We start from the raw sequence: 27652 nt of genomic DNA on the forward strand, positions 1-27652 counted from the left end.
TACAACTTCCCCAATATGCAAATCACTGAAACCAGTTCCCAGGCTTAGTGCTCTGCCTTCAACTACGGACAAAGATTCTCTTCCTCCTACTGCAGTAAAATGAAAAGCTATTTTAGCTTTAGCAACAAAAAAGCAATCCCTTCAGATTCATGCCCTGTGTCCATCTTTTGTTCCTGACAAGGGCTGTTGTTTTTAGACTCATTATTCTTTAGCTGAATTATAAATAGCTTACTTCTATGTGTAGGAATAGGTTCTCTCATTTTCCTAATTCGTAACAGGGCTAGTCCTTTCCATTAGTCAAAGCAAAAGAAAGTCTTCAAATGATGGCATGGATAGAAGGATAGGATAGAATGGGTAACGCCATGCAGTTGGAATCCACCTGCCTAAATTGCAGAAGATGATGCCTTCCTATCATCAGTGTGGAAGAAAGATTCAACCGCAGCTTGGCCATTTCTGAAGCTGTGGGAAAGGCCAGATAAATATTCTGAGACGCCTTGTCTTTGTGGCGACACTTCATAACATCCAAGATCAAACCCAACTACTCTTTCTGAAAAAACCAAATGATTATTCCTAGCATTTCACATTTTGCCTCAATGGAATATAAATGTAAATAAAAAAAAATTGTTAATATATGGTTTGATGTTCTATTACTGTGCCACTTAGGGACTAAGTCTTTCTTAGTGTTCCCATAAAAGGAATACTTTAAAAATTCGTTCACTTCAAAATTGTGTGTGTGTGTGTGTGTGTGTGTGTGTGTGTGTGTGTGTGTGTGTAAAAATACATGTAGACTAGTATTTCTCAAATTTGACTACTTTAAGATGGGGGCTTTCAACTCCCAAAATTGGTATTTGATTGGCTGGAGAATTCTAGAAGCTGAACTCCCATATATCTTAAAGTTGCCAAGTCTGACAAACACTGATCAATTCTTAAAGAAACTTTATTTCATTTTATTATCTTAAGAACAGAAACAAAGGAACAAAATGTAACATAGCTAGAAGATACTTCTTGGCTTCTTCAAATCTTTCATAAATTCTGCTATAAAAACACCACTGATGGATCACTCCATGAGTCCACATTCAACAGGAGAAAATATAACCTTAAAACAATTTGAAACAGGAACTATATCATTAAATGTATTTTACGCTTTTAGAGATAACATTCCATCTAGAAAACTAGTCAATATTTTAAAGCTTCATCCTCTTGAAGAAGCAAAACACCTTTGTTTTGTTTTTAAGAGATTATGTGGTTCAATGTTACATTAAGCTACTTCCTTTATTTTTGAGCCAATAAATAAATAAAATTCAATAAGAAGAAAGTAAATTTTCCAATGATGAAGCATAGTGTTTTTTCCATTGTAAATTACAAGGCAGAAGAGACAAAACTCCAAGGAAGAAAAAGAGTTATTTATGCATTAGTCATAGTGTGTGTAGTATTACAGGCAGGATAAAAGTTCTACCACAGGAATCTTTCCCTATAAGAAAATAATTCTTTCAGTGTTCAAATGGCAAGACAATTTGCAAAGCAGCTAATTCAGCAGTTTTCCCCCCCAAAAAAAGAAAAGTACTATAACTAGCAAGTTCAGAAAAGGAGCTGATAAGCATGCTGAAAGAGGAATACATCTCAGGGGAAAAAAAGCAAAATTTCACAGCCAAGAGTTTGAAACAGTATGATTCCACAGAGTCCCTTTCCCAATTTTTCTTTAATTGAACAGACTGTGTCCTGAAAGCATCTGTCCTCAATGCCCATGGTTCAAACTTACTTTCTGCAAGTACCTCCATTTGATATTTTTTCAAGCATGTCACAAAGTTGTTTAAGCACATGTATACGCTGAGATTTTTCTGTTTCCTTCTTTCTACTTGCAGCACGCCAGGAAATTGTGTCTAGGACTCCAAAACGTTGAACCGTTATGGGCTAAAAACAGATCCTGTGCTATGCTGGATATATTTTTGTCTACAAGGTACACACCCTCTTCATGTTCAGTTCTTTCCATTGGTGGACTAGGATGATGCAAATTTACCCAGAAAGTGGTTTTCCAAGTGCTGCTTGAAATGATTAGCCTGGACAGCTTGCCATAATTCCTTTGAGCCATCAGGGAATACTGTATGACTGGGCTGTTGTTTGGCCCTGCATTCCTGAATTACCACCAAAGTGCTAAAGGGAAGCTACTAAAAGACTCAATGGAATAAAAGACTGGCTTGCTGGAATGGTAAATCTTTGGTGCTTTTTTTTTTTTTTTAAAAAAAAGATTAATTAGTTATGCTTAATTCTTGACATTCTTTCTTTTAATATAGTGCACCTAAATAAACAAGCAACTCTGTAAAGTATAGTAAAATGTTTTAGCCAGGAAGGCTTGAAAAACCATAAGGAATAATTTTATCTTTTAATGGTTCATACACTGCATTAAGGTATGAATTGCTTGGCTGTAGTTTACTGAATAAATTACAATTGCCTAGGTTCCACAAAACACTAACCCACAAACTATAATTATTGCACTAGGCCCTATGTGTGAACACAAATTAAATAAGATTAGACAGTCAAATGTCACACTGTCGCCTTTTTCTTTTGCTAGCAATGTTAAACATTAATAGTAAAGGCTATTATTTTAGACTATAATCGAGACCAGAAATTATCACCTGCTCCTAGAAAGAATCCATAGCACAAAAAGGAAAGACATTTTACATTATTAAAGAGCTGTTGCTAGTACTTAAACCTCAATTTTTTCAAAGTATTTCAGTATCAGGAATTCCTTGCAACAGAGTTACCCAGGTTACTAGCTCAATTAGAAATCTAAAGCTATCATAACAAGGCTATCTAAAAAAGCTGCTTCAGAATACACATGAACATGAATGAAACACCTTTCTTCAAACTGTTAAATTAGTGATTAGTATAATTTGTGAAATGAATTAACATTCCACTGATTGTTCAATAGGTAAAGGTTCCCCTTGCACATACGTGCTAGTTGTTCCCGACTCTAGGGGGCGGTGCTCATCTTCGTTTCAAAGCCGAAGAGCCAGCGCTGTCTGAAAACGTCTCTGTGGTCATATGGCCGGCATGACTAAATGCCAAAGGCGCACGGAACACTGTTACCTTCCCACCAAAGGTGGTCCCTATTTTTCTACTTGCATTTTTACATGCAAGTAGAAAAATAGAAAAATAGAAAAATTTACTGCTAGGTTGGCAGAAGCTGGGACAAGTAATGGGAGCTCACCTCGTTACGCGGCAGTAGGGATTCAAACCGCTGGACTGCCAACCTTTTGATCGACAAGTTCAGCGTCTTAGCCACTGAGCCATCGCGTCCCTGATTGTTCAATAAACGGTATCAAAAACAAAATATATAAAGCATCCCGGTTAACATATTTATGTTAATTCATTTCACAACTTATACTAATCACACTATCCCACAGATTATACTAAGCAAAATGTAAACAAGCCACGCAAAGGTTCAGCACTATATGTTACTCGGGTAAATTTTCCCTAGATTTTTCTCTAGGTATAATCCTGAATGTATTTATTTTACTTACAGAATTTACAGTATATGGCTATCTATCTCATTTAATGATTACTTTACAGAATCAATAAAAACAAAAACAAAACAGCTTTTTTTCCTACCAGGCACCAGACCAAACATCCTCCTAGTTCAATACCTTATCCTTGCTCAAAGTTTAAGGGAAGAAACTATGTCTTCAGTATTTCTGATACAAAATTCTGATTTCTATGGTATTTACATAATATGTTAATTATGATTCCGATTTCTTCTCCCTTATGTACTCATGCATATATAGCTAAGACTCTAGAGCTGACAAATTTCTTTTACTAGATTTTTTTCCTCACAATTCAGACATATTCCCCAAACTGATGGCCTCCAAAAGTGTTATATATGAACCATTACCATCTATCACCATCTTCAGCTGACACACATATGCTCTACATTAATAGAAATGATGGAGGTTGTAGACCAGCAATGTGTAGGGCTCAGAATAGAGTCTGTAAAACATGGGTGTCAAACACGTGGCATCACGTTGTCGTAATGTGACATTTCATGACGTATTTCCTATTCATGGAGCTAGGATGGGCATGGCCTGTGCGTGACGCATCTGGCCCAAGGGCTGCCAGTTTGACACCATATGTATGACATTTCCAAAGCCTTTTAACAGACAGAAGAAAACTGATGTAATAAGTCATTAATTTACTGATGGCAATATATTAGTCTGCTAGGACCATGATGACGAACCTATGGCACGTGTGCCGGAAGTGGCACGCGGAGCCGTTGCCTGTTGCTCTTCCGGGTTACGGTGTGCCAGCCAGCTGGGTTTCATGCACACCGGGAGGCTGGGAACCGGAAGAAACTGGGGGGGGGAGGGCTTGGGGGATGGCCCCCACCTTGCAAGATCCGATCCTGCCATTCGCTCCCACCTGCCAGCCCACCAGTCAAGTGGGAACAGAGCGTGTCTCCCTCCCCTGTCATTTGTGGGCAGCCGCGGTGAGCTTTGCAAGCCCTGCAGGCTGGAAGGTGAGGTTGACGGCGCTCAGCCACTCCTCCAGTCTGCATCTCCACCCAGACTCTCCACAACACAACTGCTAGGCGCAGCCAGGGATCACGCGGCTGTGAAGCCAGCATCGTCCCTATGCCAACCAGCCCTCACCCGTCAGCCCACCCCCTTCAGCCTTACCTTAACACTGAGCAGACCCCCATGGACTGGAAGATAAGGGTGACAGCTGGGAAGGGGGGAAGGGGTGGGGCTTAATCACCACTTGCACAGGTCAGATAGATTGCATCGGTGGGCCAGATCCATCCCACGGGACGTAGTTTGAGGATGCCTGTGCTAGATACTTGAAAGAAATAACGCAAGAAATGTAAGCTGGGTGATGACAAACTTACAAGCACAATACATTTTTTTTTTTTGTTTACATTTATACCCCGCCCTTCTCCGAAGACTCAGGGCGGCTTACAGTGTATAAGGCAATAGTCTCATTCTATTTGTATATTTTTTTTTTACAAAGTCAACTTATTGCCCCCCCAACAATCTGGGTCCTCATTTTACCTACCTTATAAAGGATGGAAGGCTGAGTCAACCTTGGGCCGGGCTCGAACCTGCAGTAATTGCAGGCTACTGTGTTCTTAATAACAGGCTTTACCAGCGTGAGCTAAACCGGCCCTCTTGTGCTTATAAAGTTTGTCATCACACAGCTTACCTTTTCTGAGAATGAAATATATGTTTGATTACAAATTGAAATGAAGTAAAATTAAATTAAAAGAAACCCAAAATATGTCCATCTGAATGAATGCTCGGCATAAGTTGAACAATGTACTGGAATTTCTTGGCTGCCATAAGAAAAGCTGCTCAAGACAAAATTAATGGCACAGACAAGTTCAACATCTGCCAAAGAATCTAATCACTCTCAATCATTTTGCTAGCCAGAGTTGCTTTTGTTTGAATTGACAAGTGCTTAATGGCCTGACTTGTTTAGCAAATCTCAAAAGACCTGTTGGGAGGAAAGAAGAATGAGAACTGTGGCACACTGCTGTTCTTTTACTCCTTTGCAACACATCATGCTAATTAAGGGAGAAGATCACCATGTGGTCCCTTTTAATCATGTGAGCTAAATAGGTGAGAAACTTCTTTTATCTCCTCCCCCCCCCCAAAAAAAAAGAGAGGAGGAAAGAAGCAAACCACAATAGAAGAACCCCTTACATAGGCATCTAGGTATCTAGCTTTAATCAAATGCATACAAAATATAACTTTTTAAAAAGTAAACTATAAAATCACCCCAGAAAAATTCTATGTTCCACTATACAAACGTTAATTCTTAGAAAAAACATATACAACATTTCTTCCAGGATGGTCAGCCTGGTCTTTTAGATCTTCCTTCCACCTTTCCCAGCAGAAGTGAGAATTCCTTTATTGTCAATTGATTTGAAGAATACACAAACATGGTACAGTGGCAAGAAAATAAATAAATAAACACCAAGTAAAAAATATTTGTTTCCTCAGAAATGTCTTCAGGCTTTCTACAGTTGTTTAAACCAACCTTCCCAATCTGAAACTCTCAGGTAAATAGTTCTAAAATATTTGGAAAGGATAGAGTAAAAGGCTTGACTTATTTCAGCAAGGGTCGAAAGTGGCTTTGTCCATTCAAACATCTTACCAGAGACCCTGACGGACTTCCATAAGGCTTTAAAAATGTTTTTTCTTCAATTTTTCCATCTAACTCTAGGAAGTTAGATGAGTCTGGTTTTAGAGTTACTGCTATGGATTTGTATGCTGCCCCAAACATGATACCTTTCAGTTACTGTTCATCTTTCTACTGCTGCTTTAAACTTGCCATTCACCACTCAGAGGCATATATTGAGTAAGTGGCTAAACTAATCAAAGGAATAGATAAATAATAAATACAGTATTGATATTCTTTCAAAAAAGTACATGGAATTCTCAAACTAAAATGGTATATGAATATGACTTATTCAAATAATTCTGCTCGGATTTAAGAGTTGTCTTATTCCAAAGGCCCATATATTAAAATTCACCAAGTATTTTATGTAGATAGATATAAGAAGACAGAATATTAACAAATTGTTCAGAAAAGGCATGCCACTACATAATTAAATCTACAGAATAAATTATTATATGCTTTATGATCATTCTATAGCATGACTGAATTTATTTGTCTCTGCAAGAATTTTAAAAGAAAGTGAAAATACAGCCAATACACAAGGCTGCAACACTAAAGCTACTTAAAAGGGAAGATTTCCCAAACATTATGCCTTTCAAGAGTATTGAACTACAGTTTCCATTCTCCCCAATCAAAGGGGCAGGCTTTGGGTAAGGAACGTTGCCACTCTCATATATCTTTAAGATGCCTGATCAACAAAGCCTGCACTATAAGGTGGCTTTATTAAAAGTAAGCATGCCAAAGGCATTTATTTTCTATATTAATCAGTATAGAAAGATCTATATTATTATATTATACTACTATAATAAACATTTCTAACTAAACCTTAGTTTCAAGAGTAAACTAATCTTATCCTAGTCTGCATTTTTCTGAATAAGGAAGAGCTTGGTAATAAGCCAAGTAGGTCAACATCGTTTTTAAAAAAACAACACACTGAAATAGCTTGAGCCAAAAAACTATTGAGTGACCCAGCATGCTTGAAGAAATCTCCATGGAACTCATTACAGAATTCCCAACAACATTTGCCCCAGTGACAGTAATCCTCACTAAACTGGAAACAGGGGGCACAGAAGATGTGTGTTGTGCCCCCCCCTTCTGTCCATCCTACTGTTAATTAAAGTTAGTATTGGTGCAAATGGTTCTGACTTGCTAGTTTGTGGCACACTAGATATTAGCAAAGCACTATTACAAGATTTCTGGAGACTACAAGTTTATCCAGCTACATGCAAATGAGCCAAAAGACTAAATGGTCAAATACATGTAAAAATAATGAATGCAAAAAATTAAGACACTCAGAGCTTTCCCTAATCTCTGCTTCAAAGGAACTGAGGTGCTCGCCCTTTAATTTTAAAATTACTTTCGTTCTATCAACCATGGTCAGAAAGTCAACCTCCTGTGCTTAATCTACATCATTTTGATAAAATAGCACAATCTTTGAAGTTCAGTGTATCACCACACAATGTAAGCGCGAAGAGAATTATTTCAAGTTATATCATAACACTTGGTAACACTTGTCGGTTTTGCCTTAAGTAAATTATTTCTTACAACCATGTTTTTGAGTTGCAAAGATAATAACGATGATTTTTCCCATATGGGTCAGTGCCCTTCATTTAGTAAGTGCTTAATAATGCAACTGATAAAGTATATTCTTCCATCTCTAGCAAACCACATAGAATCTACATAAGATACTTACAAATCCTAATGAGGTTAGGGATTTTCAAACACTCTTAGGATTTGGGCTCCTGCTTTCAAAAGAGATATAATTTCAGCTTCCATGACTATAGATCAAAAGGTCTAGAAAACTATTTCCAAAGTCCATGCATCCACTAAGCCTTGGGAAGTTTTCAACAATAACTACATCCTATGTTAATAAGACTCCGCTAAAGCAAAGGCACATTTCTGTGGAGTTAGTTTTTTCATAGGACTATGTTTTAGTAACACAGTATAGAAGTACTTTTTTTGGAAGTTACTTTTGGGGACCTTTCCATCTTTCTTACCAGATCTTTGTTCAGAAAGACAATTTACATAACAATACACATATCCAGTTAATATCAATATAGATGGAACGTTGGACTTACCTGAACCTATGTGCACTGCGAGAGAGTCCAAGCATGGGTTTCAATTTGTCTGATTGGCCAGAGACTGAGTTGTAAATTCTTTGGCGACGCCTCTTCCTCCCATCCAAGCCTCATTTTTTTCAATGAAGAGATGGATCTGGAGAGGATGTAGCCCAACTGATGAAATCGACCACTCCTGGACCCCAGACAGTACCAGAACCAGGGCGGGATTGGACTCTCCCGCAGCGCACATAGAAAGAACGTTCAGGTAAGTCCAATGTTCCTTCTCCTGTGCGCTGCTTGGAGAGTCCAAGCATGGGATATACCCAAGCTAAATTCTCATAGGGCAGGATCCCCTTGGTCCAGGGTCCCCTTGGCTGGCCAAACCCACTGGAGCACCTGTCTTCTGAACGTCACCTCCACCAAGGCAAACATGTCCAATTTGTAATTTCTTACAAACGGTGAAGGAGAAGCCCAGGTAGCCACTCTACAAATCTCAAAGAGATTTGTGTAGCCCAGGCTGCCATGGTCATAACACTTCTGGTTGAGTGTGCCGTGATATGGCTTGGTGCTGACCTGGCCTGTTGTTCGTAGGCCAACACAATGAATGCCTTTAGCCATCATCCGATGGTGAGCATAGATCGCCTTCTTGCCCGTAGATTTGGGCTGAAATGAAACAAACAGAGCTTCTGTCCATCGGAAGGATGCCGTACGGTGTATGTACTTGCACACTGCACTGCAGACCTCTAAGGTATGCCAGTGTCATTCATGCAGATGTCTGGGGTTCAGACAGAAATCTGGTAGAATAACTTCTTGCACCCTGTGGAAGGTGTTAATCTTTGGCACAAATGTCAGGTCCAAATGGAGAACAACTCAATCTAGGTAAAAAATGCCCAAGTCTTGTCACACAGAGAGAGCCGCCAGCTCCGAAATCCTGCGTGCAGATGTGATTGCTACAAGAAAGGCAACCTTGAAGGTAAACAGCCAGATGCTGGCTCATCCTAAGGGCTCAAACGGGGTGAACGTGAGCACCTGCAAGACCACTGACAGATCCCAAGTTGGGTATCTGTGGACTGTTAGTGGTAACAGGTTGGACACCCCTTTCAAAGAATTACACACCCGGGGGTGCTGAGAAAGAGGAGTCACACCCTTGCCTGGGATAACAGTGGCCAAGGTTGCCACCTGCCTGCGGAGGGGTTTGTGAATAAACCTTTTTCACGACCCACTTGTAAAAAGTCCAAGACCCTGTGGAACTGTCGCTGATGTAGGAACCAAGTTTTCCTTAGCGCACCAGCGAGAAAAGGAACACCATGTGGCCTTGTATATCCTGTTCATTGATGGCCTTCGGGAAGCAAGAATAGTTGAAATTACTTTGCCGGAAAATGGTCCCTTCCGGAGGATCTCCCTTTCAAGTGCCAAATGGCCAACTGGAGCCATTGTGGGTCCAGGTGTTAGAGGGCCCCTTGGCTGAGGGAGATCCTGTGAGGTGGAATTTTCCATGGGTGAGAGATGGAAAGTGTCATTAGGTCCACAAACCATGGGCGCCATGGCCAGTGGGGTGCTACTAATAGTACCACCACCTCCTCTGTCAAGATCTTCCTGATGACCCTTGGTAGTAGGGGGGGTTAGAGGAAAGGCGTATAACAGTCTGGCTGGCCACGGGCAATGGAGAGCATTGATCCCTTCTGCCGCATGTGTTCTGAACCGGGGAAAAAATCTCAGCAGCTGAGCATTTGCTGTGCTGGCAAATAAGTCCAGTATTGGTAGATCGAACCATTCCATTATTTGGTGAAAAGGTCTGGGTGGAGGCACCATTCAGACTGGTCGATGGTTGTTCTGCTCAACCAGTCCGCTTGGGTGTTGGCCATCCCAGAAATGTATTCTGCTCACAAGGACCGCAGATGTCTTTCCACCCAGAGACCTAAGACCTTTGCCTCACACATCAGGACCCTGGAGTGGGTACCTCCTGGCCTGTTGACATGCACTTTGGCTGTCACATTGTCTGTCAGGAGCAGTACGTGCTGATCTGACAATTTGGTTTGAAAATGGCGTAGCGCCAGATGAGCCGTTCTCAGCCAATTGATATCGTTGAGAAGGTCCTGCTGGGACCAATGACCTTGAATCATCCTGGAGGCCAGGTGGGCACACCAGCTGAAGAGACTGGCATCCAAAGTCAGAACCAGCCAGGAAGGTTCTCAGAAGCGACAGCCTTTCTCCATGGCTGCTGATGTCCACCAATCCAAGGTACCTGCTTGGGAACCCTGACTTTGGACATTGATTGCTGCGCCCTGATCTCTGACTGGGTAAGAGCAGCCATTGTAAGGCCCTGGTATCTAAGCGGGCCCAAGGGACTATAGCTAGGCAGGATATCATTTTCCATAATAGTTGGGAAAGAAGCAGTAAGGGAACTATAGCTCCAATGACTTGACCTGCGACACCATCTCTCTTATGTTGGTTCATCGTTCCTGAGACAGGAATACCTGCAATGTCTGGGTGTTGATCACCGTCCCTAGATGGGTTAGACTGGTGGATGGTGTTAGATGGCTTTTCTCCCAGTTCACAGAAAAGCCATGATCCTGGGTTGCCTCTGCCTGCTTTTGGGTTTTGCAAAATGCTTTTCCTGGGCCTTTTGCCTTCTTTTGGCATCTTTTTCAGATGCTGAAGATCTTGGTTTGGAATGTGTGGTCTTGGATCTAGCAGAAGGCCCTTTGGCTACTGATCTAGCCTTCTTGGGCTCAGAACACTCAGCCATGTGCTGCCTGGGGGAAGATGCCCCAGAATTACTGCTATCAGAATTCATGTGGTCTGCCATTATAGCTGTAACCACTGTTAGTGATTGCCTTGCCAAGGACTCACAGACTGCAATTAATTCCCTAAGGAACGATTAAGCACAGATCAAGGATGGTGGGTACTCACTATGCAGTCCAGTCCTCAGAATAGTGCCAAACCGGCAACAAGGCTAGTTAGCGCAAGACAACCTGCAAAGCAGCAGCAGCAGTAAGAAAAGGGCGTGAAACTGGCAACATGGTTACAAATGCCACACCGCAATCAGTGCCTGAAACCAGCAACACAGTTTACTTGCAAGTAAATGCTGTCTTCCTGGCTCCTGACCGAAGCTTCGGTCATAAGGGAGCTCCACCCAGCACCGATGCTGCCTCACCATTTTGTGGGCAGCAGCCACGATCGCCAAGCCACTGTGGGCTGCGGGAGCCCACAGCGGCTTGGCGATCGTGGCTGCTGCCCACAAAATGGTGGCTATCAGCATTCCGATCTTCGCAGGTAAGTGTTGTGTCTCGCCCAATCTCACCACAGCCGGGGCCTTCTTATCTGTTTCCGAACACGGAGGAATGTTCTAGTATGCCTCCCGGCCCCAGCCCTGGCTCCATGCCCAGACAGGCTCCATGCCCCAGCCCTGGCTCCATGCCCAGGCAAACGGAGCAACTAGACCCCTCCCCCTCCTCCACAGCATGTGAGCCTGAGGGAGGTCTATTGCCAACAGCTGCCGACTGGAGTGACCCTCACATCAGAAGACTTGATAGGCGGAGGCAACAGAAGGAAGGGAGCGGCAGGCCTGGATAAGTGCTGAGTCATGGAGCCACACCCCATGGCCTAATATAAAGGATCTGCTTTCTGGCATTCCCTGAGTCAGGCAAAGTCTAAACATATCTTGCTGAAGTCACTTTCTGGTCTCCTGCCTGCCCTGAGGACTTTGCTAGGACTTTGGCAGAGCTGCAGAGGCACACCTGATTCGGATTTCCCTGACCCGGCCGTCAGCGGAGGAGTGGGACACGACAGTAAGCTCAACCACAACTCACAGTCGCCAGCCAAGCTCCAGACCAATGCCTCAGTCTCCAAAAGCTAGTTTCGATCTCCTGTGGCCTCAGCCACCCCGGCTAAGCTAATGAGCTGACCATGCGGCAATGGCAGCTCCAGCGTAATCGCAGCGCTGCTCCCAACATGGAAGGCAAGCCAATCACTTCCTCAACACTCCAGCCAGTTCAAAGAATAGATTTTTTGGTTTTTTTGTAATTATCCAAATTATAATCTAATTAATTGATGGATCAACTCACTATAAGTCTCTCTAGGCGGGCTGAGTTGAAAAAACTGAGGCTCGGCTGGGAGGAAGAGGTGTGGCCAAAGAATTTGCAACTCAGTCTCTGGCCAATCAGACAAATTGAAACCCATGCTTGGACTCTCCAAGCAGCGCACAAGACAACTACTTAATTCTTTGTCAACAATCTCAGCAATCTGAAAGTTCCTTTTACTGTGAGCTTTTTAGTGTGCTGGATCAGTCCTAGGTTCCATTTTTTTACAGTATTATAGGAACAAAGAATCTAGTTTGTTTCCACATCCACTCACATTCCAACCATTATTTGATGGTTCCTTTTAAAATAAGCCTATTCCCATTGCCAGAATTTATTTTGTATCTATCAAAAATACTTTTAATCTTTCCATAAACTTTTCAATGTTCAACAGAAGAGACTATCAATAGCTCAGGGTTGAACTGTAGAGACCTTGGTGCTCTCCGGTTTAGTCATTTGCTTGCAGAAGTTTCATTAATGGAGTAGGTCAATGTCTTAGATAGCACCAAGGACTCTACCTTCCAACTTAGTTTGAACCTCCCCAACATATTTTATCAATACACAGTACACAGCACACATACATTCCCCATCCACCATCTAGTGAACAGAGAAAGGACTAGTAGCAGCTACCCCTTCCTTGTTCTTCTCTCAGTGCTGCTCCTTTTCATAGTGAAGGGGGGAAAAACATTAAGACTCTATTCAGCTGTGAAGGAGGGGAGGGAGGGTCCTTCTCACTGGCAGGAGACCAGAATTCTAGGATACGAGGCACCAATAGGAAACCCTTCCCAACCTACAATTCCCACAGAAACTTGGCAAAGCTGCTTTTACTTCTTCATCTGGAGCAGGAACCATGACAGCACTTAAATGGCACAGCCTCCCCCAGATGTAGCCCTAATTGGCATAGGTTCAAGTGTGAAAGGCGCCTTAAGGAAAAGGAAGAAGTTCAACCACACTATTTATATCTTTTACAACTGTAGTCATGGTAACCCTATGTACAACGCATCGTCATCAGTTCAGAAACTGCATTTGCACACACCTACTTTTAGACAGAGGCACCAATTTATACAGATTACAAAAAAGGCAGTTTGGTCTTTGGTGATAGATCCTGACAGTGGAACAAAAATGAAAAGAATCAAAGATGTAACTGCTGCTGTACATTAACAAGTAATGTTTGAATTGCTAAAAATCTTGTCCAATGCATTACAGACCCCACTGGTATCTATCCCATATACACACATGCATGTACGGACCAGAGGTGGGTTTCAGCAGGTTCTGACCAGTTCTGGAGAACTGTTAGTGGAAATTTTGAGTAGTTTGGAGAACCGGTAGTAAAAATTCCTACTGGTCCCGCCTCCATCTATTCTCTGCCTCCCAAGTCCCAGTTGATTAAGAGGAAATGGGGATTTTGCAGTAACCTTTCCCTGGAATGGGGTGGGAATGGAGATTTTACAGTAACCTTCCCCTGCCACGCCCATCAAGCCATGCCCACAGAATCAGTAGTAAAAAAAATTGAAACCCACCACTGGTACAGACATATAAACACAGCTTTTTGAATAACTGTTTAGATTAGGGGTCTCCAACCTTGGCAACTTTAAGCCAGGAGTTGAAGTCTCCCAGGCTTAAAGTTGCCAAGGTTGGAGACACCTGGTTTAGATTATATATCTTTAAACATGTGAAGGCTTTCCATGAATCTCCAATGTATATAAGCTTGAATATAAACTGCTCAAGACTATTCACCTTTCTTAAAACGCACATTACTTCATTTTCGTTCCCAAGCAGTTTTTTTTTTAATTCAAATTCCTCAAATGTAAGTTCCCCTTTGAAACACAAGCAGCAGCTTTCCAGTATGTACTGTTTTTCCAGAACTTTTTGCAGTAATTTGTTGAGGGAAAGATAAACATTACTAAACTTTGTTTGATGCCAGCATTCACCCTACTGCAAGCTCTTGTGGAAGCTGTAGATGGATTTGTGATACCAAGTACATAAAATGTCGTTGTTACCAAGTACTAATGATGGCAAAAAAGCTGAAAACATTTTTAAAATGGATGTCAGTAGAAAAGTAATATGTGTGTATAACTATTTATACATTTATAAATAGATAACGTTTATAAGCTGTCATGTTCCAGAGGCTCTAGAGGGGGTTCAAAGTCAAGTGTAATAAAAAGCTCTATTATTTTTTTTAAAAAACCTAAAGTTTGAAATACAAAAAGTAAAATATGAATTAGTTTGTGGTAGTGATGGAAGCAAGAACAGGTTTGCAAGATCACAAAGGTAGGGAAAGATATAGTGAACGACATTGCTATCAGCTAGATTTAACTATATTCTAATAAAGTAACTTTACAACATTTTACCTGCTGAACATTATAGGTGCCTCATGCCATTAGATTTCCTTGTTTTAACATACTGTTTGTGTCACCTGTATACCAATTTAGAACCAGTTTGGTCTAGTAGCTAAGCCATCAGGCTAGAAACCAGAAGACTGTTAATTCTAATTCTGCCTTTTGCATGAAAACCAGCTGGGTGATTTGGGCCAGTCACTCTCTCTCAGCCCAGCCCACCAAGCAGGGTTGTTGTTATAGGGAAAATAGGGGAAGGAAGGAGTTTTAGGTCTGTTTGCCATCCTTTGTTATTTTTAAAATTATTGTTTAAAACTATTCTTTTTAATTTTTAAGTTATTTTTAAAGGCAAGTTAAAAATAAAAAAATAGCACTCAATATCAGTGGCTCCAATGATACAATGATACATGGACATAAGCCTAGTTAGTATTCCATATAATTTTGTGAGATAAAAGATGAAGATCACAACTTGCAATTCATATATCTACCAATCTTTTAAGTAAACCTCTTATCTGCACAACTTCATTTTATAAAACTTAAAATGTTTCAGGATAACATTAAAAGTTAATTAAGCACATCCAATCTACTGAGTGCAATCTACTAATAATTACTATATACATTCCTATGATGAGACATGTTTCCAGATCTCTGTATTTCTACTGCTAAAGACGTAAACATTTGCAACTGAAAATATTACACACACACTTTTTATAGAGGCTTTCCTGTTTTCCCGTATCTTTACTCAGTAATCCTAGTCTAACAAAGTCCATTTTTTTCTTGTGAAAGTAGGCTTTTGATGATTCTGCTATAAACAAGAAGTTCTGGGAACGTCTCTTGACCTTCTCCATGCCATACGTCCTTCTCTGTGGTATTAAGGCAGGACACAAGGCAGACGTCTATCGGATTAGTCCATTTTAAACTTAAAATGAGCCTCTGTTGTTACAGTTTGAAACTATTTTGCACTGCTTGAAGTTTGTCATGGTAGGAAAGAAAGTAAACAGGAAATTTTAAAAAGTCCACATAATCTTCAAACCACCATCTAGAACCATATGTTATGTTCTATCTCATGCATCATTCCATTCACCATAAATTAATTAATAGCATTTCAACCACTATCCTGCCTTTTACTAGAAAGATTATTATCTCCAATCAGTAGGGTAAAGCAAGCCACTTAAAACTTGTGATGGTCAAATAGCCAGATGGGCCATCCATCTGTCTTGCTTTCCCCCCCACCCCGTCTTTCACTCTCCCCTCCTCTTTACATACATACAACTTCTAGAAGCCTTTCAGGACCAAAAAATCTGAAGAAACAAAGCCCTGAAAAATAGGAACAGGCCCCAAATTTTGTTTTTGCCAGGCAATGAATACTTTGAAGGAATGTTTGAATACAAATAGGCAGTGTGGCAAATATAAGAATAGAACATAAATCAATCACATAGGGCTGGGGGGTGTTCTTTAAATAATGTATAATTCCTGAGAAGAAAAATTTCTGCAAATGTCTGACAACTTGGTGTTTTTGTTTTTTTAAGTTAGCAGTCACTGTAGTATACTCATGAACACCATGCCAAGGATCTGGGAAGGGACCTACACCCTGGGTATCCAATCTTTTGGCTTGCCTGGGCTGCACTGAGTGAAAACTAATTGTCTTCGACCACATACTTAATATATAATATAGTTAATGTATATAAATCATGTAATCATGTTACAAGTTTATAATCTTGTGGGACCCCACAGATCACATGCGGTCGGTCCATGGGACACAGGTTGGATATACCCAGGGGTGAAATCACCTCACCCAAAATGGCCCCTGCAACAAGCAGGAACCTCACACAGCCACAAAAAGCTCAAAAAACAACTTTCACACTTTACACACACACAACACAACACAACTGACTCACATCCACACACAAAATGCCACATACAGCTTTGTGAGATTTTGTGTGTGTGTGTGTGTATATTTAGAGTGAAACACTACAGAAACACACCAAATCTCAGAAAACTGCATAAACTGCATATATTTTTAGATAATTTAGATAAATTTAAAACTTCCTTAACTTTAAATTATGTCTAAAAAAAATAAAACTCCTAAAAAAACCCCAATTAACTATTTTTTTAAAGCTCCCCCCCCCAAAAAAAACCCAGTTACTTACCCAATTGAAGGGACTAGACAGGCAGAATTGAGTTGCTCACTGATGAGATGGATTGCAGGCAGGCAGATTGAGTTGCTAGCTGATGCAATTGATTGCAGCAGCCAAAGCAAAGCAGGAAAAGCGAGTGAGCCTGAAAGAAGCAGCAAGCTGCCAAGTAGGCAAGTGGGGACCAGGTGATTGGGTGGGCATGGGCGGGGGGGGGGCAGGGATTTTTGCTACCGGTTCTCCAAACTACCCACCCTCATTGCTACCGGATCACCCGATCTGGTCCGAACCGGGAGCATTTCACCCCTGGATATACCTGACCTTCACTGTCATGAAATTAAATGTTCTATAAAAGTTTCAACAAAGTAAATGGGATATTTGTTAAGATTTGACTGTAGTTAGATGTATCTGAGCTTTCCACTTCTTCTAGGATTTCTGGAATCTCTGCCATTATCATTCAAAGGCTAGCAAAATAAGTACAAACAATCCTCAACCTATGACAACAATTGAGCCCAAAATTTATGCTAAATGAGAATTTTTTAAGTGAGTTTTGCCCTATTTTACAATTTTTCTCGCTGCAGCTGTTAAATTAGTAACTTGATTGTTAAAAGAATCTGAGTTCCCCGCTGACTTTGCTTGTCAGCTGTAAAATAATATATGATGTAATGTTATGTCTGTTATGTGTTTTTAATGTGTTTTTGTTTTTTGTTGTATTTTTGTTTATTTTGTTTTTAAAAGTTAAGTTTAATAAAAATTATTTTTTTCCAAAAAAATGGCGTGAAACCGACAATACCGTTCTAAGCACGCAGACCAACCCGCAGGAATGAGGGAGAATGGTGTGAGACCGGCAAAACGGTCACTAAGCCTCGATCCCTGCCTAGCATGAAACCAGCATGGTTTACTGTGCGCTAAATCCGGCCACCAACTCACATGGGACCGAAGCCTCAGTCTCCATTAGTGCGCTGACTCCATGCAGTGCTCTGGCTGGAGGAATGACCCGCCACCAAGTTTGCCGAGCACTTTGGCTGAGCGGTGCCCGTCTGGGCATGGGTCGCCAAACCACTGTCACTGCGGTTAGAATGCAGCCACAGAGCTCCTGATGTTCTCCTTTTAACTGAAATGTCCAAGCAATGGGAATACATATTTTGTGCCTCTCTAGCCCAACTGAGTTAAAAAACTGAAGCCCAGTCGGGAGGAAGAGGCGTGGCCAAACAAATTCCAACTTGGTCTCTAGCCAATCAGACAAAGTTAACACCCATTGCTTGGACTCTAAGCAGCAACAGGAGAATTACAGAAATCACCTCTGGTGTGTTGTGGCCCACCAGCAGAGCTGGCAGCAGATTCGGATAGTGAGGAGGTTGGGGAGGAACGTGGGCCAGTCCTAGAGTCTGGGGAAGTCTTGGACGATGGCTCTGAGTCAGAGGCAGAGAGGGAGCCAAGGCCATCTGGTAGTTCTTTGCTACCTCCAGAGTTTGACATCAACGAGGCAGAAGAACAGCGTGAGCCTGTTCCCAGTGTGCGCATATGCAGAGCTGCCAGGAGACAGGAACAATTAAGGAAACAGGGTCAACTTGGGAGTAAGGCTTAGAGATGATTGGCCCCTTCCGTAAGACATAAAAGAGAAGTGACTGGGATGTGAGCTTTTGCAGGAAGCAATTAGTTCATCTGGCCGATTCAAGGAAAGACTGTTTATCAAGTCTTGCGGACTGTAAAGGGAACGTTGTCTTACCTGAATGTCCCTTTTGGAGAGGGGAAAACGGCCGTCAGGAATGGGTTAAATCTCCTCGTTGCTGATTGGACCGAGTCTTTAACTTGTTGCTTATAGCCCCCGCCTTCTCTTTCCTTCCAGCTTTTTCGGCGAGGATCTAAGTGTAGGCCGTCGTGTAGTACTGAAATGAGAAAAAATTAGTGCCCTCCCGCCCCTAAACCCGCTTAGACAGTCGCCTTGGGTGGGGCTGACGGCCGTTTTCCCCTCTCCAAGAAGGGACGTTCAGGTAAGACAACGTTCCCTTCTCTCAGTCGGGGAAAACGGCCGTCAGGAATGGGACATACCCAAGCTCAATGTCCTACCGGGAGGGATGATGGCGGCCTGTCATTGTTGTTGAGAGAGAACCGTCTGCAGGACGCGTCTGCCAAACGCCGCGTCGGCCGACGCATAGGAATCCACTCGGTAGTGTCGAATGAACGAAGACGGAGTGGACCACGTCGCTGCTCTGCAGATCTCAATTGATGCCTGGGCGCCCCAAGCGGCCGAAGAAGCTGCGCTCCTGGTCGAATGTGCCGTAATATTGCGCGGCACCGGAAGAGACAGATTCTCATATGCTGTGGCAATCGTCGCCCTGATCCACCTTGCCAGAACCGATTTGGTCACCTTCTGACCCAGAGAAAGCGGTTGGAACGACACAAAGAGGGCCTCCGTCTTGCGGAACGTCGCTGTTCGATCAATGTAGATTTTCAACGCCCTCCTTACGTCTAGAGTGTGCCAAACTTTCTCTAAGTGGTGCTTGGGATTGGGACAGAAATCTGGCAAAACTATTTCCTGAGCCCTATGGAATTGACTGTTAACCTTAGGAAGAAATGTAGAGTCTAGTCGTAACACTACTCTATCGTTGAAGAACTTGCAGAGGTCCTGATGGACACACAGGGCTGACAGCTCTGATATCCTGCGGGCCGAGGTAATGGCTATAAGAAAAGTGACCTTAAGCGACCTAAACCGAAGAGACGAGTCCCTAAGTGGTTCAAATGACGTCTTGGTCAGAGCATTGAGTACTGCGTTCAATCGCCAGGTTGGAAAACGGTGTACCACTGGAGGGTTGATATTAGCAGCCCCCTGGAGGAACTGTTGAATGTGAGGCTCTTTTGATAGGGGAATCAGTGAACCGCATCTCAACACTGAGGAAAGAGCCGCCACTTGCCTTTTGAGTGTATTGGTCGCCAGCCCGGAGTCGAGACCTCGCTGTAGAAAAGCCAGGATGTTCAAGACGGAAGCCGTAGATGCTACTATCCCCTGGGACGAGCACCACCCATCAAAGGTGCGCCACGTGGCCTCGTAAATTCTCTTCGTAGAGTCACGGCGCAAGGCCAGCATGGTCGGAATGACTTGACTTGGAACCTTCGCCTTAGTTAAGATGCCCCGCTCAATCTCCACACGGCTAGACGAAGCCATTGTGGGTCGGGGTGCAGCACTGGTCCCTGGTGAAGACACACTTGGCTGTCCGGGATCCTCCACGGGTCTTGGATTGAGAGATTCATCAGGTCTGCAAACCAGGGTCTCCTGGGCCAGAAGGGGGCGACCAATATCAATTCTGCCTTCTCTGCGAGGAGCTTCCTTATCACTCTTGGGATCAGCGGAATTGGCGGAAAGGCATATAGGAGGCCCGGAGGCCACCTGCTGCGGAGGGCGTCCACTGACTCCGCCCCCCGTGAATGGAACCTTGAAAAGAACCGAGGGACCTGATTGTTGTTCTGGGAGGCGAATAAGTCCACCAGGGGAAGCCCGAAGCGGGTTGATAACTCGTGGAAGTTCGCTGGGGACAATGACCATTCTGAATGATCGATAGTCTGACGACTGAGGGAGTCCGCCGTGCAATTGTCCGTCCCCGCAATATGTTCCGCCTTCAATGACCGTAGGTGGGATTCGGTCCAATGACCGAGGGTGAGCGTTTCCGTCATCAGTCTGCGAGAATGAGTGCCACCCCACCTGTTTATATGCGCCTTCGTCGTCACGTTGTCCGTGAGGACAAGGACATCTCTGTCCCGGATGAGATCCTCGAAAGCTAGAAGAGCCAGGCGGATGGCGCGCAGCTCCAGAAAGTTGATGCCGTGGCGGATTTCCGAGAGAGACCACTTGCCCTGTGCTAGATGTTGATCGAGATGGGCTCCCCATCCCGAAAGACTGGCGTCTGTGGTGATGACCCTCGCTGGCTCCCTGAATACTGAGCCTCTGGCTACCCTCTGTGGATTCCACCAATCCAAAGAAACGAGTACCTCCCGTGGAAGAGTCACCCGAAGCCTTGATGAGCTGCGCCGATTCCTTTGATGTGGCAGGAGGAACCACTGAAGAGGCCGACTATGGAGGCGAGACCATGGAATAATATCGTATGACGATACCATTTTCCCTAGGAGCTTGGAAATTTGGTCTAAGGGAACGTTCTAAGGGAACGGACCGTGACATCCTGGAGATACTAGCTAACTCAGCTAAACTAGTCTGACGATCTGTCGACAGAAAAACCATCGACTTACGTGAATCAATTTGTGCCCCCAAGTGGACAATGGAGTTGGAAGGGACCAGATGGCTCTTTTCCCAGTTAATCGAGAACCCGTGTAATTGTAATATGTCTATGGTCAAGGAGATATCCCTGTATGCCCTATCCTGAGAGGTCGACAAAATGAGAATATCGTCTAGGTAGGCCTGAAGCCGGACAGGAATCCCCCGAATATGGGCCATTAACACCGCCATAACCTTAGTGAAAACCCTGGGGGCCGAAGACAACCCAAAGGGTAAAGCTCTATATTGAAAATGAGAGCCTTTAAAGCAAAACCGGAGAAACTTACGGTGATCTCTTCTAATTGGGATATGCAGATAAGCTTCCGTTAAATCGATGGAAGCCATGTAATCCCCCTGTCGTATGCACTCTAAGATGGAACGTAACGAGTGCATTTTGAAACGGTGGTAAACAATATATTTGTTCATGCTTTCAGGTCAAGAATAGCTCTCCATCCCCCGGACGGTTTGCTTACAACGAAAAGTCTAGAATAGAAACCCTGTTTGTGCTGATCAACAGGGACCTGTTGGATGGCCCGGATAGATAGAAGATGTTTGACCGCAGACTCCACAAGGGAAACACTGGAAGAGCGGTTAGAAACAGGAAACTGCAAGAAGACCGTCGGGGGGGTGGAGAGGAACTCTAAAGCTAGACCATGTCTGATGGTCTCTAGGACCCATCGATCTGAAGTGGAAGACTCCCATTGGGAATAGAAATAAGCTAGTCTGCCTCCAATGGGTAGATCTGGTAAGGTATTATTTGAAACGGTTGAACGGTTTACCTCGCCCTCCCCGGAATGGTTTACGGGAGGAGAATTTGGACCCTGTTCTAACCTGGTCGGCCCGTTGGGAGTTTCCTCTGTACGGTGAATATCTTTGTCGTCGTGATCCTCCGAATTCCTGGTTACGAAAGGAAGAAGAAGAGGCAGCCGAGGGACGAAAATAAGGTTGTTGTCGCAGTTCGCCTCTGCGCGACAAAGACAGTAACACCTTTTTCTTGTCTTTAGTTTCCACCAGGATTGGGTCCAGGGAGGCTCCGAACAACTTCGAACCTGCGTACGCGAAAGATGCCAGCCGCCACTTGTTTCTAGTGTCTGCCTTCCAGTGGCGCAACCATAAGAGTCGGCGAGATGTAACCGTAGACCCAATAGCCTTGGCTGAAAATCTAGCAGCGTTAAGCGTCGAATCAGCCGAAAATTCTAAAGCTGCAATAACCTTGTTAAGGTCCTGGTGAGCTCTCACGTCTGATGATGATAAACGACCCTGAAGCTGTCTAAGCCACATAATGGAAGCTCTATTAAAAAATGAAGATGCCATTGAAGATCTGATGGCCCAGGCCGAGGCTTGGTGGGATTTGACCAGGGATTGGTCTGCCCTTTTGTCTTCCGGACGAAGAGCCTCATTCTCAGGACCCGTCACGTGAGAGGTCGTCGTGAGAGCGACTACTGGAGCATCCACTGTGGGCACCTGTAGAATGTTTTCTAGATCAGGAGCGCAGTTAAAGAACTTTTTGTCTGTGGCACTGGGGAGAGGGCCCGAACCCGGATAAGACCACTGCCGCTGGACCACGTCCACAAACATCTTTGGCGCAGGAATGGCTTCTGCCACCACCGTGGGTTCCACAAAGAGGCTAGATGAAGTACTAGGTAAGGCCTGGGAATCCGTAAAAGGAGTCTGAGCTGAACCCAGCCCCGTGGTAGCCAATGCTTTAAACAGAAGGGAACGAAACAAATGTGGCTTAAAGAGTCCCACAAATGAAGGTTGTTCTGGCCCAAGGCCTTCGTCCTCTGACAAGGCTTCTCCAGTATCTTCCTCTCCAGATATTGAGGATTGACTGCCCTCCTCCGAGGATTCCTCCCTATGAGGCCTAAACATGGCTGATGCAGAACTTGTAGACCTACTCTGCCTCTCCTTTCTTCGGGATTTTGCTAACTCCTGGCGTACCGCCTGTTGGATCATCAACCCAATGGAGTCAGGGAGCTGAAGCACTGGTGATCTGGGAAAACTAGTCTCTAGTTGTAGTGCAGATGCCCCAGTCCCCTGTGACACAACCACCGCCTGGCCTGGAATGGAGCTAGGATTATCCTGAAATTCCATCTCCGATAGGGTACAGAATAATGGGGCAGTCCCCGCCTGAATAATGGACAACTGGGATGTCCTATCCAGGGACCAGGCCCCAGATCCCTGCATGGTCTGGGCGATACGGTCTGGGCTTGGGGGGGTAGGAATGTCTGTCCTAATCTGTTTCCCCTTATCAACAGGTGAAGGGGACCTGTGGGCCCTCTTGGAGGCCCTGGAAAAGACCCTTTCAAGAGCCTTGTGGCGCCTTTCTTCCGCCCACACCCCCTTTTTTGCTTTGGTCTTGGCTACTCTCCGCCCCCTAGAAGGGGAAACTTGAGGGGCTGAAGATGGACCCTCCCCAGGATCCTCCTGACTTAAATACTGTGGAGGTGAAACCGTTAAATCTGGCTGATTAATACAGGCGTCCGCCATTTTGCAACTTTCCCGCCAATTTACGGCCTCTGCGGCCTACTCACAATTTCTCTGTTGAATCACCGGCTCTTTGAGGAGGCTGCCGAACAATGCCCAGCTTGGATCTTGATCGCTGGCAGTCAAGCAGCAAATTTTAAAATGACCTCTTTTTTTTTTTTAATTATTTATTATTTATTATTATTTTGCCGCGCTTTGTGTATCGCCGCTCGATCTCTAGCCCGATAGCCACTGACTAGGCTCTCCCAAGCTTCCGTAGCCTCCAAAAAAACCTCCTGTCGATGGGCGGGGCGGGCCGCTCACCTCGTGGCTTCTGGCGCGGCTTAGCAGGGCTCCCTGAGGCAATCCAATGCTGCGATCTCTGAAGCGAAGCGGGGAGCGGAAAGAGCGAGCCGCCGATCGAGAGAGCGTCGGGGACCTGCCCGTGAGCTCCTCCGACAAATGCCTCGTAATTTGCTGCTGCTGCGGCCTCAGCGCGGCGGGAACTAGCCCGTGAGCGCTTCCCAGCTGTTCGGCAAGCCGCTAAACCGCCGCGGCGGTCCTCAGCGGCTTGGGAGCCAGTCTCCTCAACCGGATGCACAAAAAGGCAAATAAAATTCAGAAAAATAGAAAAATAGAAAAAATAGAAAAATGGAAAAAAATAGAAAAAGCAACAAGTCTGGAAACCTCTAGCAATGTAAGAAAAAAACGCCTGAGGCAATTCCAAACACGACTGGTCTGAGCAAAACCGAGTCGAAAAAGCTGGAAGGAAAGAGAAGGCGGGGGCTATAAGCAACAAGTTAAAGACTTGGTCCAATCAGCAACGAGGAGATTTAACCCATTCCTGACGGCCGTTTTCCCCGACTGAGAGAATGAAAGTAATTTACAGCCTATGAATTAAAGAGTTTTGCCGCGACTAAGTTTGTGCTGTTTAATTTCTAAGGAAGCCTAAGTCAGAACACAGTGTTTATCACAAATACCGTCCATCATTGCTTCCTTTCCCTGACTCCCCTCATACTAGTAAACAAACTCCAGGTTTCTTCTGTCATTTATTGAGAACTACCATTCTGAGACTACATCCTGCCTCCTTATACCAACAAAAGGCCAATTAAGAACAAAATGAAACCACTGGCTTTTTTTATCAAGTCATTTTAAAGACTAAAGTCAAAACAAATTAATCAGCATGCAATTTGTCTCTTTGGAATATATGAGGTTGTGTGTGAATCTTGACACTCTGGCTTACAACTGACTTATAGCTTAGCCTGTTGTACAAACCCAACCTAATTCAGCACAGCCTGCATGCTCATAACCAACACTGTTAGAATGATTTAAAAAAACAAATGAATATTATTAACATGTGACCTATTGGGCCATCTTTTCAGAGATATTTCCTTACCAGATTCCTACAACAACCTCCAATCTACTGCCATTATTGGAAAACATTCAGAGATTACCTACCTTGAAAATGGCCCATGTGTAGCACAGTCAAACACACAGGAAATGTTTTGACATTTTTTATTATGTAATAAATTGTTTTATGGACAGAGCTGAAGCAAAGAACAGCTTAAAATCCAAAGTCTACGAAACAACCTATTTTCCCTCGGACACACCCTTCCCTCTATCTCACAAGCAGCAAACGTCAGCAAACGCAACAAAACCTCTAACCAGATGCCCAAACTAATCTCTTACAAAGGACTATTCTACATATTTGAATTTTCATAAAATGGAGCCAGAAAACTTAATAAACATAGTAGTGGTTTGGAGGTCACTAATAGGGTCACATTCTAATGATGTCAAGTTCTCTTCTTGTGATTCGTGAGTGAAAAGGAAAGAATATATATTTTTATGCATTTCTAGTTACTAATTTTATTTCTCCACATTTAATTGGGATTATATGTGCTACTCCTATTATGTCTGATTCCAAGCAGCTTATAGACCTCAAAAGCAGTAACAAGATTAAAAGATCATTTTGGAAGGATGAGGATCACTGCTGAGCACTGCCAGCCTTCTGGACAGATTATCCAGAAGGATACCATGATCAATGGTATTGAAAGCTATTGAAAGATCAAGTCAAAGCACGCCATACTCTCTTTCTCCCAGTTCCACCATACATCATTCATAGTGTTCACAATTCCAATAAGACATTTTCCCCTCCCCCAGACCTCTCTGCAACTACAACCCATTACTGTCTCATCTGTGTCAAAAAGGGATGTCTTCTTGGGGAGGTTTATTACTGCCTTCTTCAATAGTGTTCACCACCATCCAATCCTACCTATTATATTTCTAGGAGCTTTATCCAAGAGGAAGGAACCAAATTATTGGTGGCACAGCTGATATCATAGAGAATTCTTTTCATTTGCTTGAAACCAGCTGGCACAAACTCATCCCAGATAGCAAGATATCACTCAATCACTTTTTAAAAAAAAAAAAAGTAACCACAGATAGAATTCAAACAGTTTTATCCTCTAGATGCCCCACAAATTCTTTACAGCAGTCAAGCATACAGTATGCTAAGAACGGATCAAAAGTGACCTGACTATAAGAAAGGTCAGATGTTAATATCCTACACCTTCAACTCACATTACATCTGCTTCAAGATAAAAAGCAGATGCAATGCATTTGTGACTTCCACTGTAATGACCTGGGCCAACTCCATGATTGTAATGGAGGCCATGAACTCATGAACTGCCAAATCTCTGCCCAAGGGAAGACAGGTTGAAGTCAACCAGCTCCACTCACCAATGGAACCCTACTGAAAACCTTGAGGTCAGCTACAGCTGTCCCAACAAGCACATTTTGCAGCAGAGGAGAAAGTACAATGGTAGCAATCCCACCTTCCCTTTAGAGCCCAATTAAAACAACTTCACATCCAGATTATTTTCAAATGCTTCCCCTTCTCCAAGACAGCCAGTCCTTTGTCCTAATATATATTTTCCTAACACCTTTAGTTCATAATACCAAGTATAGTTTGTTTGCTCATCCCATTTTACTTTATTCAAGTATTTAAATAGTTTTCTCATCATTTTTAGGCATTCATCTGTCGAACTGCTTCCAAGCATTAAATAAGTTAAAAAATGAACAGTAAGATCCTTTATAATTATTAGCTTAGACTTTTTCCTTACAGTTTCTACCCACATCCTGTTTCCTTTTAAATGGGTGGACCTTCAGCTATGGAAGCATTTGCTAAATGTACTTTAAAAAGCACCAAATGCTTTGCTAATGAATATAATTATCCAGCTATTTTGAGAAACACATTTCAAAAATCGATTTCAGAGGAATCACTCTTCAGCTAGGCTTTTTTTATCACCAATCTTTCTGTAGTTAAAAAAAGGGAAGTTATACTGAACCCACACTCAAATTTTAGCTACTCAGGTTTGCCCACAAACCGAACACAGAGTTCCCAAACCCAAAAATTCTTTTTATTCTTTTTATTATTATTATTATTATTATTATTTATTCGATTTTTATACGAAGGACTCAGGGCGGTGTACAGCCAAAAGTAAAAACAGGCAATACAATATACAATTAAAATACAAATTAAAAGACTTATTTTTATTTATATTTTTATTTATATAGGACACCCAGATCATTAGGATTAGTGTCAAATATCCCAAGACAAATACCGTATATACTCGAATATAAGCCGATCCGAGTATAAGCCGAGGTCCCCAATTTTACCCCAAAAACTGGGGTAAACTGGGGACTCGAGTATAAGCCGAGGGTGGGAAATGAGGCACCTACCGGTTGGGGAAACCCTCCCTCCCTCAGCTGAGAAGGCTGGCGGCTCCCCCGCCCCGCCCTCTCACTGCACCGGCAGGGCTTCAGTCCGGTAAAATGTGAAAAAAAAAAAAAAAAAAAAAACTCGAGTATAAGCCGTATATACTCGAGTATAAGCCGAGGGGCTTAAAAAAAAAAACTTGAGTATAAGCCGTATAGACCCGAGTATAAGCCGAGGGGACGTTTTTCAGCACAAAAAATGTGCTGAAAAACTCGGCTTATACTCGAGTATATACGGTAAGTGAAAAAAATATGGTTAAAAAGAGTGGCATCTTCTTGAAGCAAAGCAGGGACTCACATTCATATTTGCTCTGTGTGTGATCCTACTGGCAAGTTATATTAATAGTTATTAAATTGCAAT

General features: G+C 43.2%; 1 protein-coding gene across 6 annotated transcripts in view; it reads right to left on the reverse strand.

The window, feature by feature from the left end:
• The window catches only part of TIAM2 (TIAM Rac1 associated GEF 2), a 238716-nt gene that overhangs the window by 99479 nt on the left and 111585 nt on the right, over positions 1–27652 (reverse strand). Inside the window, exon 1 of one of the 6 annotated variants that reach the window (XM_058168953.1) lies at positions 1760–1895. The exons of the other annotated variants lie outside the window; for them this stretch is intronic. The gene's annotated coding sequence lies outside the window, so the exon portion shown is untranslated. Of the gene's footprint in view, positions 1–1759; positions 1896–27652 lie in introns of those variants that run through there. 6 annotated transcript variants of the gene reach the window in all.

Source organism: Ahaetulla prasina, chromosome 1 (genome assembly GCF_028640845.1).
Source record: "Ahaetulla prasina isolate Xishuangbanna chromosome 1, ASM2864084v1, whole genome shotgun sequence".
Taxonomy (NCBI): domain Eukaryota; kingdom Metazoa; phylum Chordata; class Lepidosauria; order Squamata; family Colubridae; genus Ahaetulla; species Ahaetulla prasina.